At 42.6% G+C, this 17,613-nt stretch overlaps 1 protein-coding gene across 6 annotated transcripts in view; it reads left to right on the forward strand.

Moving 5' to 3' along the window:
- ATXN1 (ataxin 1) overlaps positions 1 to 17,613 on the forward strand; it is a 194,116-nt gene that overhangs the window by 115,464 nt on the left and 61,039 nt on the right. For all 6 annotated transcript variants that reach the window (XM_065752308.1, XM_065752306.1, XM_065752307.1 and 3 more), the window contains one exon: positions 2,090 to 2,213. The gene's annotated coding sequence lies outside the window, so the exon portion shown is untranslated. The remainder of the gene's footprint in view (positions 1 to 2,089; positions 2,214 to 17,613) is intronic.

Raw genomic sequence — 17,613 nt, forward strand, 5'->3', positions numbered from 1 at the left:
GTCCGTGTTCAGATTCAGCAAAATGTTGAAAGACAAGGGATACGTGTTGGGTGATATTTTGAAGGCAAGTAACGAAAATTAAGAAGAGAATTTTTAAAAATGCTTTAATTGACAAATTACTGGGGAAAAGAACCAGAAGAACTGCCTTTGAAAATAGTGAAATGCTTCATTTTAACACTCAGGCACAAAATGTTTTGAGTATTTTGAGAGATTTTTTTTTAATCTTGAAAATCACCTAATTAAAAAAAAAATTGATTGAATATAAACTTTCTGAAGTTAAACAAAATGTTGAGGGTTGACTTAGAAGTTGTATTTTACTCCTTTTCTAGCACTACAAAGCTTGGAAGACGATGTCTGTCAGTACTTCTCTGTCAAATAAGCAGCAAAGTCCCATTTTATCAGAGTGGAAGAGATGTTGACTGAAGTCTTGGGCCTGGGTATCTAAAGGATCTTGAGGCTGCAGTGTCTTAAGTCAGTGAGGAGCTGTACTTCTAGGTCAAGGTTTCTTAATGAGGAAGGCTTTTGTAACAGGTATATTGCATCTCTAAGATCCATCAGGGAGATGTGTGTGACTAAGACTAGTTATCGTCATCATTGCCAGAGTGCAACAGAGTCACAACCAGGTGGAGAAGGTAGCAAACATGTATGGGCACTGCTTTGTGAGGACTTCACCTCGGTCAGTGAACTGTAGTACTCTTACACTGAAGCTGTCTGGATCAGTTGGGCGATTGTTGGTTTAGGTTTTGAAGGGTTTTTGTTGTTAAACTAAAATGGGCTATCTGTGAGTTGTAACTTTGAGTATTCCCCTCGCCTACTACCATGGTGTTGTCTTCCCTTTACTCGTCACCCATGAATGCTCTTGTTTGTCTGTCTGACTTGTTTCCTGCCTTCACGTAGGGTGAGATTCATCTGCATTCATCTGTAGTCATTCAATCTGAGCTAAGTGTCTAGACTTTATGGAGGGAGAGTAGACCATTCTGGAGAATGATTCATTCTGTCCTAAAGTAGATATTTAAGATAGGTCACATTAATTATTCTCTGGGATGCCTGCTGTTCTCCACTGAATATGAAGAGAGCTTGGACTACCTCTGGTGTATATAGAATCATAGAATCATTAAGGCTGGAAAAGACCTCTAAGATTATCCAGTCCAGCCATCCACCTACCACCAATGTTGCCCATTTGTCTTTGTTTTGCACACATATGTACATGGATTGCACTACAGTCCTAATAGAGTGGATTCTATGTATGTGAATCATGAAATGACATACAAAGTGTTTGAGAAGGCTTATGTCAAAGAAGTAGGAAGAGTTTGTGAAAGGATGGGACACCAAGAATTTGGGGAGCACAGGTAGCCCATGGGAACCCAACTGAAGAAAATAAAGGTTCAGTTTGGGCCCTATGAACATATACTCTGTATTAAATATTTATTGTGGGGTCCTAATAAAAAAGGTAGACTGGCTGAAAGTAGCTTGATGTCTTGTACATAGTTGGTATTAAAGAGCTAGCTCACAAAAATATATTGTCAAGGAAAAAAAAATGAAAGAATCGCACAATATTAAAAATCTCAGCTGTGTAAGAACACAATTGTGTGTATGCATATTTCTGGTTTCTGTACTTCTCTGTCACAGTATTACAGATAACTGCAGCATCAGCTAGGTGTTCTTGTTCCTTAAGGGAAGTTCATGGAGAACAAAAATATTACTGTATGGATCTTCTTGAACTTCCTAGGCTTTACTTGCAGACACTACTCAAAACAAGCTAGAGTAGCTTGGTTTTTTTTGTTTGTTTGTTTTTTCCCACTTGTTATAGCAATTGAATTATCCAAGAAGAGTTCTATCATGCTTCAGCAGCTCTGAACTGGGTTTTAATTGTTGGTAATAAGAAGCACAGAGCAAATGACTCTAACTTTTCTAGATCAGCATTTGACATATGTGCTACACTAGAATCTCTGTCTTGGGAGCCCATTAAAAATGCATTTACTTCAAGGAAATGTATTAATCGATTCTGCATTTGCTGAAAAGCTGTATGGATTTTCCTCCTTTTATTCCTTGTCTTCCTTTCTTAGTTTGTTTTCCTTGTCTGTTACAGCTCTATCTCACCTTATTGGAAAGAGGAAAGCCATTGAAGACCTGTGAGCAATCCACCAACTTCTGAAAGATCTTCATGCTAAAGGACAATCCAGAGTTCCCTGGAGAAGAACATAGTGAATGTTGTGAGTTCCTAGCAGCAATAATGTGTATTTTCAATTGTGTTTTCTGTGTAGGGGTATTTATGTTGTAGTATTTGCTACATGGGATACATTGAGCATAATTTTGCTGTGCTGAAATCAAAGGGCAGTTGTGGGTGGGTTAGGCTACAAAGCCAGACTTTTTCTCTCCCTTCCACTCTCTTCTTCTACTTCGTTTATTTTTTTAATGACTTTGAGGGCAGAAAGGTGATAACTAAGGAATGATGCTGGATTTCTTTCCCTTGGACCATTACAATTATTTAATGCATTATTATTGTTTTCTTAGCTAAATGTCTAATCCTGCTTTTGAAGGCCCTGTAATGGTGTAACCTAACAAAAATGAAAAATATTACAGTTAACAGTTCAACATACAGTTCAGATGCAGTAATTTTATAAATATAAATACATGGATTGAAATCATTTGGCTGCTTCCAAATTAGAGGTTATTTGCATCTGGTATTCCAAATTTCTGTTCCTTTGGTGAATTTGCTATATATTAAATACACTGTACATTTATATACAAATGTTCCTCTTGGAAGTTTGCGTTCATGAGAATTGGAGTAGCATACCTTCAGAGAGAAAACAGTCACATAATTAAGACTCCGGCCCTTCAGCCTTTAATAAAAGAGACCTTTCCCATGAGGGAAGGCTAAAGAGAAGGCATAAATATTTATATGCTCATTGTTTTTCTTGTGAAGCTCACTGCATTTCTGGGTTGAGATGGGCAAATGTGCAGATCAGATGTAAACATCCTGAAAAGCAGAGGAAAACAAGAATTTTCTGCCTACCAAGTCTGAGAATAGTCCTTGTTTTGATCTTAAGAAACCTTGAAAATTTCAGAGTTAGGTAAGTTGATATTTGAACCATTACTGAGTAGTCCTTCAAGATATCAGTGATGATAACACAGCTGCAGAGTCTCCCAGTTAGAGTAAATTAGTTGCTGTGCTTTCCTTAAATTTTGTAAATACAACAGTTTTTCTGACTCCTGTGCATTCCTTCCAGGCCTCTGGAAGTTAGATGCCCTCCTTTGGCCTGCTTATCTCTTTGGGTTGCAGGCTTTGGGAAGCAGAATGAGACAGGACCTAAGTGGTGCTGCTTTCCGAAGGGCCGCTTGCAAAATAAACGTTACAGGAAACCATTGTCATCTTTCCCCTTTCCTGCATGCCTTGATCTACAGTGAAATAGTTAATAAGGCTGACGTTTGGAATTGTTAGTAACTAGTAACACTAAGCTGCTGAGTTAATAACTCATTAAGATGAATAAGGGGCCTCTGAGACCTGGAGCTTCTCACTGTCTGAGTATCCAAGCAGATGCAGCCATATCAGCTTATTCCCACACTTTGAAAGACTTCTTTGAAACCACAAGGGCTTACTTTGCAGACTGACGTCCTAGACCAGAGGGGAGAAACCTTAAAGAATAATAATAATGATAATAAACTGTTCTAGCATGTGAAGCTGTTGGGATAGTGGGAGGTGTTTCCTCAGGATGTCGCAATCACCTTGTCCAATTGCAGCAGCAGCAGCACCGCTCATGAGCAGAGCATTCCCTGGATGCTGTACAGACTATCTGGGTGTCTGAGATAAGCTAGATAAGTTTCATGATGAGGGAGGGAACTGTCAGTCACTGCAGAGGATGGAGTGTATATGTGAGATGTTGGTGGTGTGATTATTGCATTCTGCCCTGTCCTCAGTGGTTTAAAGTAAACCTACTGCAGGCACAGTACTGTGGCTTGCTGTTGAGGTGCCAAAACTTTGAATTACACTCATGAGGTCATGGCTTGTGAAGAAGTAGCACACTTCTCTCCAGGTACAGATAAGAATAAAGAGCTCTTGACAATGGCTCTCAGCCTGGCATTGAGGATGGATGTTTGGAGGGGGTCACTCTAGGTGATGGAGAGCTCTTCAGGAGTTCCTTGCGAGTACATTTTGCCACCTTGCTTTGCCCAGAGGACAGTGTAGTGGCAAGAAGACATTATCCAGGCTCCTCTCCTTCCCATATTAGCCTCTCTAGCAGACAGGAATACCTGGAACCAGGAGGATGGCACTGCTTCCCTTTGTGCTGAAAGGAAATGCCAGTGCACAGTGATTTTCCTTAAAAGCACTGCTTTCTTTTCCCCGGGTGTTTGCAGGGTGTTGTCATGTTAAGACGCAGGGAAAGCACAGACCCTCCCCGCTGCTCTCATCCCTTCCGCCTCCTCCTCCTGCCACTGCAGCAAACTTCAGTGCAGGGGGGGTAGGGGGGGGCAGTAAGCTGGGACCAGCATCCCGGATCCACCTAGAAACTGCCTGTTTACTAAACAGCACCACGTTCTCGCTTCCTCTCTTCTGCCCTCCTCATCTGGATGCAGTGAAGTTCTGGAATTGCAGAGCTTATACAAATCAAGTCCATATTCTGCTTCTGCGGGGTGAAGGAGAGATGTCAGGAGGGTTTCTTAAGGAGGACTGCTATTTCCCCTAGCTAGGGAGCAAGACAGAGGGAGGTGAGGCTGCTTTGCTGTTGCAGTAGGGTACCTTGTGAGTTCCAGCATAAGGTTTTGTAATTCTCTAGTGAGGTGTAGGTACCCTGAGTTTTTTTCCGTCCTAAAAATGTATGCCACAGCTTTATTGGAGCGCTAGCCACACAAGCACAATTCTGACAGGAGCAACTCTTCATGCTCCTCACTCATGGGCATTTCTTCATGTGTGGTAGTTTCGGGTTTTTTTCAGGTTTTTTTTTTTTTTTTTTGCACTTGTGCTGAAACCTCTGGCACAGTTAGTGGGAAACAGAAAATAAATCTCTTAAGTGTTGGTCGATAACCAACACTTGTGTCTTCAGTTGATCTCATATCTGGAGCTGTTATTTTGGGCAAACTGCAGCTGACGGGGCAGTAAACACCCCTGTGCCTTGCTCTGACAGCCTCCCATTGCGTGACATCAGTGGGGAGCTGCCTGCAGGAGGGCATCTCCAGGGCTGCATTCAGCCCCAGCTCCATTCTCAGCCTTCCCAGTTCCTTGCTTCCCACTCACTCACACTGCTCCCCTGGCAGCCCTCACTGCTGTTTTTCCTGGCACCCTGCACGCTGGCTCGGGCCGGGAGGGAGCAGCTCCCGTGGCTGATGTCAGCACTGCTTCCTGAGCTGCTGCCGAGGGCACAGCAGCCCGGGCGCACCCTTTCCCTCGAGCATCACCTGCTTCTCCTGCCCAGGCTGCTGGCGTGGCAGCCCTTCTGTGGGGAAAACCAGGCCCATTGGGGTTGGCAGCGCTTTGCTGAGAACGCTGTTAACAGTGACTCCACATCATGGTTGAAACTGATGCACAGTGACCACAATGAGCAGCTCACACCTTGCAGAAGTGAAGGGAAACTGTGTCGTGTGCAGCCCTCGTGTTTCTGAATGCATTTGCTTTTGTAGCTGTGTGCTGAAGCTCTTCATAGTTTTCCATGGAAATTACCAAGCTGCTGACAAAAGAGAGGGTTGTGTGTGTCCATTCTTCCCAGCAACTGCCCAGTGCCTGCCCCTCCATGTTCAGATAGAGAGGGAAAAGAGGGAGTATCACTGTCATTTGAGAAATGTCCCACCAAACAGCAGTAATTTATTCCCAGGCATTATTCTTCATTAAGAGCTACAGACAGCTGCAGCTTCCCTTTAAATAGAAATTGCATTCTGTAGGCATGCTATACATAGGGCTTCAGGTTTCTGACATTTCTCTGCCAAAAATCAGAAGTATTTCTCACCAAATAAATGTTTATTCAGAAAGTCTTATTTCCTGGCTTCTATTTCACATCACATGCTTCCGATGGACAGACCAGAGCGGCTCAAGGCTGACATTTGGGAGAGGAAGTTGGAACAGTTTGGGTTTCTTGCAGCGCTGCAACAAAGAAAAGCCTCTGACCATAACTCCAGCCTTAGGTTTGGCAGCTTATTTTAACAGAAGAATGCTGGATTACAGTGAGTGTGGCAGAAGACCTTCTGAGTGCAGCACAAGGAGCACATGTGGGGTTGGGCTGGGCCTGCCTGCCACCCAGCAGAGCCGTGCTGGAGTGGCTTCAACCCCATAGCTGATCTGCTGGCTCCACCCTTTCCATTGGTGTGCCAACCCCAGCCACAGCAGCACTTTGCAGTTGCAGCAGCCGCAGTTAGTTGCCTTTTGTAACCAGCAGACGTGATGTTCCAGTTACGTGCGAGGGGTCTTCCTCCTGCCTCTCTCCTCCTCATTCTTCCTGCACCCCAGGCACCCCTACATTTATCGTTTGCAGTATGCAATCCATGCATTAAACTAATTATTAGTTAGGCCGATTGTTACTCGCTGGCCCTCTTGGCTGGTAGAGCTTCCAGAGATCTGAGAAGTTATAATTTCTCCAGGGCTAAAATCCAAGTCTTTGATAGGCAGGCATGGTGCCTGGGGCCACTACATGTTGCTACCGGTTGTCAGCTCTGTAAAACTTACCCTGCAGAGCGAGGAAATCTGGGCACAAAGATCGTTCTCTTCTTGTGCTGTGGCAAGCCGCAGTTTCCCAGCCTGCTACGCCTTCCCTTCATTGTCTTCCAAGCAAATGGCTGTAAGATTATGACTCCCATGTTTGGACTGAGAACAGCTTTTGCCTGAGCAAACAGATTTCTCTTTGGCAGTCACTTTAGCTGCTGCCCCAGCTTTTTGCTGTCAGCTTGGTTTCATGATTTGCCGTTAGGGAAGTCCAGGCAGTTGTAGTGCACTGGAGCGAGTAAACGAAGCAAGAAAGGCAGGTGAATGCATCTGTTAATGATTACAGTGCCAGGGTGCTGCACTGTGTACTGCAAAGAAGAAGCATCTCTATAGTTCAGCAGTGGTTGAACGCTGTGCTATCAACTAGAGAGGCTTCAGGTCCTTGCTGGCAGCACTCCCTGATGTGAGGGGTTTTGGTTTAAATTAAGGAGAAGCATTGGGAGCAAAGCCCAGCTTTGCAGGGGATAGCATGGCATGGGAGGTGCTCTGCTATTTGCAAGGGTGGAGCTGACCAAAACACAGGTGTCTCATGGCAGTTAGAATGTCACTTTCATTGCTCTTTTGCTTTCTCTGTGATGCTGTGTTGGTGAGCTGGTTCTCTGTGCCCACGATGATCCCACTGGTATCTGGTAGCCTGCTGAAGCTACTCTCGGTGCAAATAGTGGCGGTGGCTGCAGCAGCAGGATGAGAATACAAATTAAGCTGTCGTAGAAATGAAGTTTTATTCAATTTACTGTTTAGAGTATGCATTCAAAAGGAAGGGCTGCTGTAACCAGTAGGTTAGTTTAAAGGGATGGTGAGCCCTGCCACCCTCATAGGGGAATGCTGTTCTGAACAGCTTGTTCATTCATTTTTATTCCAGGTTTGTTTGCAGCCTGCCAGGCATGTTGACCCTGGATATGTATGCTGGGGAGGCGTATTAGATAGTCCTAGAGAAACTGACAGCATTGATGATATCTGTGTTCCTTCCCAGTGAGCTTTATGTTCCCGGTTGTTAATCAGCATCGGTGTTTCCAGCCATGGATAATGATGGATTTTTCAGAGGCACCTGATGGCACAAAGGTCAAGTGGAAGAAGATAAAGAAGCAAGTTACCAGGATCGCTGCAAACTTATTTTCCTAGTTAGGGTATCAGATCGTGGGATAGGCTAATGACACCTGAGGCACTGCAATCATTATTTATTTCTCATGGATTCTCCCAGCAGTTCTTTAAATAATCCAGAAACGCTTCCCACCATGGCAAATCAAGTTCATTGCTCTCAGTAGTGATGGAGGAAGTCTGTTTGGGCAGTGAGGTTGTGTTAGATGAGAAGAGGAAGATTTTTTGTCGGTTTCTGTAGCCTGTAACCTGCAATCAGAATTGAACTGATGGTTTGTAAATCCCCTTTGTCTCACTTCCAGCTTCTGGAAGGCAGTAGGTCCTGCTGAAGCACTGCAAAAGCTGTGACGGTTGAAAGAAGCTGGGACAAATAGGTTTTGTCTTCCTCGATGAGCAGACACTTGTGAGCAGCACTGCAGAGATTCCTCGCAGCGGAGGCAGGGGGCAGATCGTGCCTTAAGCCTTCATCTGCCAAGAGCTTGTCCCACTGGCAAATAAAACCTCTCTTCTCAACAACCTGATGTAGCATTCTGTGCTAATGGGTTCAAAAAAAGAAACTTCAGGTAGCACAAGCCTCCTGTGAAGTAAAAGCCAGTTTGACACTCCAGAGAGAGCGACAGGAAGAGTGCTGGAGGAGACGATGCTTCTTATGTTTGCCTTAACCTGTTTGAGGTCTACTTTGGATTTTTTGATAGGAGTATTGTTTGTTGCTTTTCTTGTAAAGCCATGCACTGTAAGCAACTTTGTTAAAAGATCACCTTCTTACTGGAAAGAAAAAAAAGTGAAAGAATGTCTCTGTCATTCAGGCTGTGCCAGCTGAGACACGTGTGAGATCCTCAGTGAGAATCACTCAGCTTTCTTTCTTTTCTAACTCCATTAAAATGTTCCTATAGCTGTCTTTATTCAACCTGAAGAGCAGCCTGCAGAATGATCCATGAGATAGGAGCACAAGCACTTCTTTCTATTGCTATTGCTGACCAGTCCAACCAGTTCAGATGAAGGAATTTGGCATGGTGAGCATTTTGATGACATGCGTTGAAAGGGTGAGTGAGCTGCAGATCTTTCTGTGTCTTCCTCGTAAGGTGAAGCCCCTTCTTAAATTAAGTGAAGCAGGCAGTCTTCATTAGCTGCAGGTTTTGTTGTTGTTATTATTATTCTAATATATTATCGCTTTTCTTCAGACAGCCTTATGCTTTCTTTCTTACAAATAAACTCTTTCCATCTGGAGAATATTTTGAAATGAAAAAGGAACAGCAAGTTAGTGAAAGTATTGTTAGAACCATGTTCTTTCCTTCCAGAGTACCTAAAATGCCATAGAATGAAATTCAAGAAACCAGATACACGGCAAACAGAAAAGGATCCCCTTCTCTCAAAAAAAAAGATTACACAAAGGAGGACTGTTGAGCTAGACATCTAAGTGTGTGCAGTGGGAGGGGTACAATACATCAATCTGCGGGACCCCTGTAGCTCCTCCCTTCAAAGAAGCAGCTTTGAAAATGAAGGACTCACCCCGTGCCACTCTCAGGTGACAAGACACAATGCCTCAGCAGCACATGGTCCTTGGCCACGGTGAATTAGCTGCTGGCTGCAGGGAGCACAAAGGCTCAGTCACAGCAGATGCATTGAGTTGTTCATCAGAGCTCTGTGCAGAGATTTCCAAGCTGACAAGGTACTTTGCTCAAGCTAATTAGTACTGGTTCTCCCCTTACATCTTCCCTGATTATGCTAATTAGACTGAGCAGGGTGCTGCCTGCCACTGGCTTTTTGCTGGTGAGAGTCAAGTGTGTCTGCACAGCCTTGCCCTTCAGTATACCCTGTTAATGACTGAGGCCGCTCAGCACAAGCCCCTGACTGAGCCTGTGTCATGTGGCTGTGCAGCACAGGTGTGTCCTGCAGTTTTTGTTATTTGTGCTCTCAAAAAACACTTGGCTTTGAATAACTTGCCGGAACTGCAATAAACGTGCATGGCATTAGGGAGGATCCCGGGCGGCCAACTGCCCGTAGCCTCCTTGCTCTCAGAACAACCCATGCTGATAATGTCATCTTGTTGCAAGCAAACAACTTTCCTGGCTCTGGAGGTGGTCACCTGAAGCTCTGAGGGAGAGAAGGCTGCTGAGGAGTACGCAGGCAGATGGTAAGAAATGGTGGAAGTGAGGAATAACAGTGTGAAGAACCTGGATCCTCTGCTTCTCATCCTATTTATGTGTGCAAGAGTGGCAGAAAAAATGGGTTGGCAGGTCAGATTAGGTCATGAAATCTCACTAATTAGCTATGCATTCCCTGTGCCTTGTCTCCTTTCTTTGTGCTTCCCAAGTATAATTCCTGCAGTGTGAAATGAGTGCAAGGATAGGTAGCCTTTATAATATAGACTGCTAATGTTCAATTCAATGCTAGCTACCACAACATAGGTTAAGTTTGTGGTCATAGGTAAGTCTGTAGTCAGATTTTGTTTCAGAGGCATTGACTGGGCTTACAGAGCCATGTTTCAGGAGTTAATACTGGAAAAATTTTGAACTCTTTAAAATGAAGCAATTGGCACAATAAACACATCTTCAAAAATGACAAGAAATAAAACTCGTTTTGCTTGGTGTAGTAGAAGTGGGTTTTTACACTTCTGACTTCTCTTCCTCTGACTGGCACCTTCATGAGAAACACATACAGGAGTGGATATGTATACACATACACACATGCTTGTCTATATATATATATATATATATATATTGATCTTAATGAGCCTGGTAGTATAAAAGCAAGTGCAAAAATGTATGCTGGTTTTGGCAAGTTGGTTGTTTTTGTTGCGCAGTTTCCTGATTTTCTTCACTTTAAAGGTGCACTGATGTTCTGGGTAGGAAGGCTGAAGTGTGATAGTTAAGTCTCTTATCCTAAGATGGAAGTCCATGTTTCATTCCATACTGCAGAATGGTAGTCCTCAAAATATTGTGTCAAGCCACAAGCATAAATAAATAGCTGTGCTGTATTGTTTTGGGGACTAGCAGTTTCCAAGATGGTCAGTGTGATCACAGCCATTAAGCAAGTAGAAAGTGTTTTGAAAGAGTAGAAAGAGCACTGTTGACTGAAATGGCTGGGTCAGAACAGAAAAGGAGAGGTTTGCTGTTTTAAAGCATAGCAGACATTTTAGACATTCTTATCGAGATGCTTCAGTAACACGGTTGTGTGAAAGGCTGATAAAGTAGCGTGCAATAGCCCTCATAATTTAAAGTGCCTGAACTTGGCACGTCTGATAGCAATGTAAAATAGTAATAAATATAATGCTCCTGTTCTGGAATTCCCAGCTCTGCTTATTAGCAGATCAGTATGTAAACACTGGCTCAGTGTGTTTAATGCCAGAAAGATGTGTTTGGTTCTTTTGGAGGGATGGGTGCAGGTTCTGCACCACTGGTGTGTGAGTAAGACAGGTTCGGTTCAGGCTGAGCTATACTGCCCCTTTTCTGTATGAACTCCAACCAAAATAACGTGTTGGTAATTTTTCACTGTAATCCAAGTATTTCACAGATTTTAAATGCTGAATCAGTTCCTGCTTTCACTTGAGCTGCCTAATAACATCTCCTAAGGACCACCTTAAGAGGAAAACACAATCAGAATTGCAGATTTAGTGTTGCTCCTTGGTCGGTTTGGGACTGGCAGTTTCCAGTTCTTTCTCAGATCTGTTCCCATTAAATGCATAAAAATGGCTTGAAAAGGTTGGAAGAGTTTTGACTGCCGTGACTGCTCTGAGAGTAAAAGAGGGGAGCCGGAGATGGAAGTTTGCTGGACTGCTAGAGGCAGTAGAGGAAGAATTTCAGTACTCGTGCCTTGAAGGTGTACGGTAGCTGTTCTGGTTACAGACTCAGCCCTGAGCCTGCTTGTTGACTGGTGTGTGCTCATAAAGCTGCCTGGTGTGTCAGGGCTGGAGCCTTGAAGCAGTGGAGAGCAGTGTTTATCCGTGGTCAGAGAGGGAAGCCACCATGCCGACGCAAACCCTGTGTCTGGTGAGCACAGGGCTGGAGGTAATATGTAAAGCAGTTACTCCTTCAGGAAAGTAAATGTCAGCAGCATAGAAGGTCCATAATTTAATTATGGTTGTTATTTTAAGGCTTATGGCATGCGGCATGTAGGGCTCAGTGAAGGTATTTCTTTTCAAACATTCCTTCAGGACTTCACAATGTTGCAAAAAGCACGCCTATCTGAATGTGACTGTGCAAAGCTGGTGTGGTACTAATGTAGCTGAAACTCACATGAATTCAGTCTCAGTGCCTGTATCGTACTGGAAAATCCAAATGGTTGGGTGCAGAAAATATTTGTCATGGTTTAAGTGTCCCTTCTTGGTTCTGTAATTTTTTCGTCTTTCCGTTTTTGCTTTGGTAAAGATGATGTGGGGGACAAGGAGTTGTGGGTGAAGACTGTTTGTAAACTGTGTTACTGGAACGGAGACTGTAGGAGGCTTTCTCATGGTTATTAGTCAGACCAGTACCTTATCTGAGCAGTATTTGACCCATGTAGATGCTACGTGTGGCTCTCATCCAGCTTACCTGAGCAGACAGTCTGATCATGCTTGCAACCCAACAAGAGGAGCATTGCTTTGGGGAACCAACCTCATGTATCAGCACCACCTTCTTGAAAGACCTTGCTCACTGTTAACATCCTTCCACTTGATGTAGTTTCTTCTAGTTCAGAGGAAAGACAGTTTGATACCCCGATCAGATAAGTCACAAAATGATGGCAATGCTGTGTCCTGGCATCACCATATGGTACTCTGATGTTTCACGAATGCAGTGACTTACAGTGGTAGCAATGCAGCAGTTCAAACCAAGTACTGCAGTGACTTTGATCTCAGGCAGTGTTTGTCACTACAAATATAATTATAAGAGATAAGCAAGGAAAATTGCTTTCCAGTGATTGTTTTATTAGGTAAGGAATCATTTTGATTATTCCTGTCTGATTACTGTATTCTTTTCATATGAAAAAGGAACAAAATAAAAGAGTAACAATTTAGCCTTCAGGAGACTTGGCCAAATAATACTAAACATGCCTAAATTTTAAGCTCAGCAGAAACATTCTAGGTCTCTCAGAGTGGGTTCCACAGGAGTTTGGGAAGATCCAAAAGTTAATCCAGGCTAAGGCCTGATGGTATTTGGAATGAAGCATTTAGCTCAGATCATGATGCGGGTATGGTAGATGCCAAATCAGAAAGCTAGAGTTCAGATCCCACTGTCTGCCTTGCTCAGATTTCTTTGGGTTTCTGGTTTTGTTCTGGCTTTTGTTCTGTTTCTTAATTGAAGCAATCTCCTCCATGATATGTGCTAATTGAAGTTAGTCTTGTTCTGTGCTGCCTTTCCTTAAAACACTTCTACAATGCCAAGTACACTGACCCTGCTAGAGGCAGGTGTTGCCTTTTGGAATGAGAATTGCATATCTTGGTTTCTTTCGCACCTGTAAAAATCTTCCCCTTCCTTCCTGACTGCAAGAGTGTTCAGACATCCACATGCTGAGTCCTGCATCCCTTTTGTCTTGCAGCCCATGGTTTGGAATGACTTCACTGGTAGGGAGCTAGCTTGCAATCAGGAAACAGTGACAGAGCCAGAAGTAAAAGCTATCTGATGGGTGACTCAGGGCATGTCAGGACCAGTCAATGCTTCAGCCATAAAATTGAGATAATTATAATGATATCACTCTTAGGTAAAGCATTATGAAATACTTTCTTGAGTATTTTTGCTTCAGAGTCAAGGTGTTTTTAGCCAGGATTCCAAGGAACTGAGGTGAGTGTGGTGATGATGATGTCTGTCTGTCTGGTTTCTTTCTCTCTCTAGGACTGAGCCTTTTGACCAATTCTCACCAAATCCAACTGGAAATAGAAGTCTTAAAAGCAATTCCAACTTTTTGTTGCTGTTGTTGCAAAAATAATCAGGCAACAGGGGTCAAAAACAAGAACTGCAGTCACCAAGGGTAGGGAGACTTCTAAACCCTGCCCTATAGTACCTTACTTCTTCAGTAAATGTGAATTTTACTTTCCCTGTGGTTGTGGAGCCATGTGTACTCTGAGCAGGAAAGTCTTCCTACTTGTAGGAAGAAACTTCCCTCTTTATTCTGGGTATACATATGTAATGTCTGGCAGACCCTGTTTTCAGTGACCGTGCATTTCTCCCTTGCACAGCTCTGTCTGTATTTCCAAACTGCTGGCCTTTTTCTGCACAGAGCCTTTTGCTTCCTTGGCATGGCTCCCCAGCTTTGTATTGCTCTGTGCATCGAAGGAAGCTTCATGGTAGCAGTAGTAATCACAGGGTTGCAAATGTATTATCTCATGTTTAGTAACTCAGTAGGAGCACATGTTTATCTTGTACACTTGAGTGCCGCTTTTCAGTAGTACTGTATATGCAATAGATTGATTTAAAGTTGGCTAACCAAGAAAACATCCTTAAGGGTATGAAGTATGAAAGATATGCAAGCATTGCAGCCTGGTTTTTCACACTACTATGTTTCTGGTGTGCTGACGTACATGGCTATACCAGTTAGATGTTTCATTTGTGCACTCAGATAAAGCCAATATACTTTAAAGCAATCAGACTCATCTTGTTTATTGGAAGAGTGAGTTTAAACTTTGCAAGAGAGAAGAGATCTGAAAGCTGAAAAAAAAAAATGGTAATGAGTATATTTGAGTAAGCATCCCTTCCCTTAGAATAAAGGACAAGTAAACAAATAGGCAGCAGACACAGACTCCGTGGCTTCTAGGCAGATAATTATATGAAGATCAAGACTCTTGAACTGCCTTCAGGTGAGTTGATTTCAAGTGTGTAAGTTGAAGCAGGTCTCAAGTTCTGTTGCTTCCAGAGAGAAGAAACTATAAGCATGAGGGAACATGACTTAAAAGCACAAGTCATGGAAAAATACTGCACCCTAAAGTCAGCTTTTAAGTTTCTGAACGTATTTATTGATGTTACAGACTTTAGGTCAGGCCTTTGATACCTACAGGCAAGATAAATGTGTCTCTGAAATTATTTTCAGATTATTTATATACATGATGTACCTGTACTTCTCTGAAATTTTAATAAGAATCTCTCATATCAAATTTATTACTATTATTATTACTATTACGACATTAGGTTTGTAGGCCTCGGTCAAGGTTTATTTTGGTAGAGCCACTTAAATACACAGATGTAATAACAAGACTCTCCAAGTCAGAGGAGAGAATGCATAGACTAGCTTCTAAGTTTACCTACCTTGTCCAAAGGAGAGTTAATGTGCTTTGGACAGGCATTGAAACTTGGAGCTGATTCTGTTTATCTGAAGCAAAACAAATGAAACTTCATTGTTCTGACTGATTGAAGTGATGTTCCTGCACTTCAGAATTTCTGGAGGCCTCCTTTCATCGTTCTGCCTTTCATTTCCTACTACTACTCAGATTTCTTTTTTTATTTTCCTTTCATATGCTTTTTCAGTGCTAAGTTTTCTTCTTTATTTCCACAATAGATGACAGAGTCCCGTCCCACATGGCTCTTCCATCTGAACAGCTTCCTTGACTCATTCCTTTTGAGCTTGGTCTTTACCCTTGGCCTCTAAGTGTTAATATTCTTTCTAATAAAGCAATCAAATCTTATGCCCAGAGGCCTCCAGTTTTGCTTTGCTGTAATTCTCTCTAAGACAGAAAGCTTTTGCTATTGTTTGAAACACAAGGTTATGTTGTGATCTATGCTTATTAGAAGACCTATTTTAGAGACACCTAATTGCATACTTAAGTCTGATTCCTATTCAGGACAAGGCTTCAGGGCATATTTACCTTTCCAGCCGTTCCTTTGTGTTTTCAGTAGGCTTTACTTGATTTAAAGCTAGGCATACATTTTAGTGCCGAGAAACTGATGAAACCTCAACTGTAAAGCATATTTTTCATATTGAGAAAAGAAAAAAAAATCAAACAAAAGCATATTGCAGTCCAAAAGTAATGGGAACTTAAAGCAGAGAAGTAAGATTTCATATCTGATACTACATCTTTTAAATCTCTTCTTGAGAATGTCAAACATGCTTTAAAAAAAGAAGAAAAGAAAAAAAAACCAAACCAACAATCCAGCAGCCTTGCTTTTCAGTCTGTTGACTCAAAACATTTTCTGCTGTACACTGAGATTTTCAGTAGTTGACATAGTATGCAGTTGTTCTTGCTAAATTAAGAATGTCTCATGCTTTCTGGGATCTCATAGTAGAACTGCTGAGTTGCAATAGTTACATAAAAAAATGAAGTTAGTTTATTGAGTGGTTGGACATATCTTACAATGCTTCTGCTTTTCTCATAGTGACTCCCTTAGAACTTCCATGAGGTGGGGGAAAATACAGCTAATAGCAAGCTGTGCCCGGGCACCACACAGTTTGGGCTTTGTGCAGAGCATGGCTTTGGCATCTGGAGTGGGAGCTCAGCACACATTAGCAGCAGTACATTCATTGACATAAATTGCTGTTGGAGCAGTAGAGGAACACAGCTTTGTGTTTTGTGAGCACTGCATGCAGTCTATCTCAGACTCACCCGTGAGATCATGGAAGATCTGCTTAGACTTATAATGCTCAGGTTTTATAAGTCTGGGTATGGGGCACTGCAGTTGAATGACCAGGCATTGCTTCTGAAATAAATACAAGCTCAGCTGCAGAGGACCTGTTTTACCCCATTCTTGCCCCTTTCTTACTGTCTTCTCCGAGTGTGGGCCTTTGAGTGGCCCAGAATTGAAATCAGCTGTCCTTGGGGAGAGTGAATCACCTTCAGTGTGTTTCCCACCAAAACCAAGCAGGAGACATGCATTCCCCTTTATCCATAGGCATTAGTGCTGCCCTTATGTGTCTCAGCTGCACCTCAGTAAGTCACAGCCTTTCTGAGAAGGGATAGGGAAGGTGCAGTCAGAAAAGAGTCGTTCAGATTGTTCTTACAGTCTGAATAAGGAAAGCCTCCAATTATTTATGTGGAGACATGCATGGCACCCCAGTGACCCAACAAATCAGTGGAGTACTACTGTAAATTGCTGAGTTCTCAAGGTGTGCTTTTTGTTTTGTTTTGCTGCTTGGTTTGCTGTTCCAGCCTAGACATCCAGATGAAGCCATTGCATTCATGACCATCTTCTCCTCGCACCAGATCAGGTGGTGATGCAGTGACTTCTTGTTTGCTTCTGTGGGGGCGACATAAGTCAGTAGAGTAGCTTGAGAATATTTTTCAGACCTGAATGTGGGGGTATGATTGTCAAAATCTGGAGTTTTAAGCATGGAATTTGAACCACAACACTTCATCCTCCTTAAAATAAGGAAAGTAACTGAAGTCTATGTATGATGCTTGGTTCCTTGTGAATCATGGGGATTACATGTCTGAAAGTTTATTTGGCAAACTCCTTGTGCCTGGCAGATACTTTCCTGTCCAGGCTCCCAGAAGTCCTAGCTTTTTTCTTTCTCTTAGATGCTCAGTGAACATGAAAAATCTTTCTATTTATGGAAATGGAGATACTAATTCAATAAAAACACAAAAAAAAAACCCCATTCATTTTCTTGTTCACCACAGTTCTAAGAGATTTTCATGAAAGATTTACAACTGAAGTGAGATTCATTTCTCTCAATCTATCATGATTATTTGGGATTAAACCAACATGTGGTAGCATTGTGGGGAATTTCTGAGAAGTCCCTGGTCCCCAGCGGAATTTGTTTTTACTTTGCTTCCTGCTTTACAGAAAGTTTATTCCTGACACGAGCCCTGCCATGCTCGTCAGTTCAGCAAATGGTTCCTTGGCGTTGCACTTGCTGTTTTTGAACCACGAAATGCTTTTAGGTAAAGTTATCATAATATAAACTGAAAATTGACAGGCTGAATA

The sequence above is a fragment of the Cyrtonyx montezumae genome, unplaced genomic scaffold (assembly GCF_038088225.1).
Source record: "Cyrtonyx montezumae isolate F1298 unplaced genomic scaffold, pur_monq_1.0 scaffold_8, whole genome shotgun sequence".
Taxonomy (NCBI): Eukaryota; Metazoa; Chordata; class Aves; order Galliformes; family Odontophoridae; genus Cyrtonyx; species Cyrtonyx montezumae.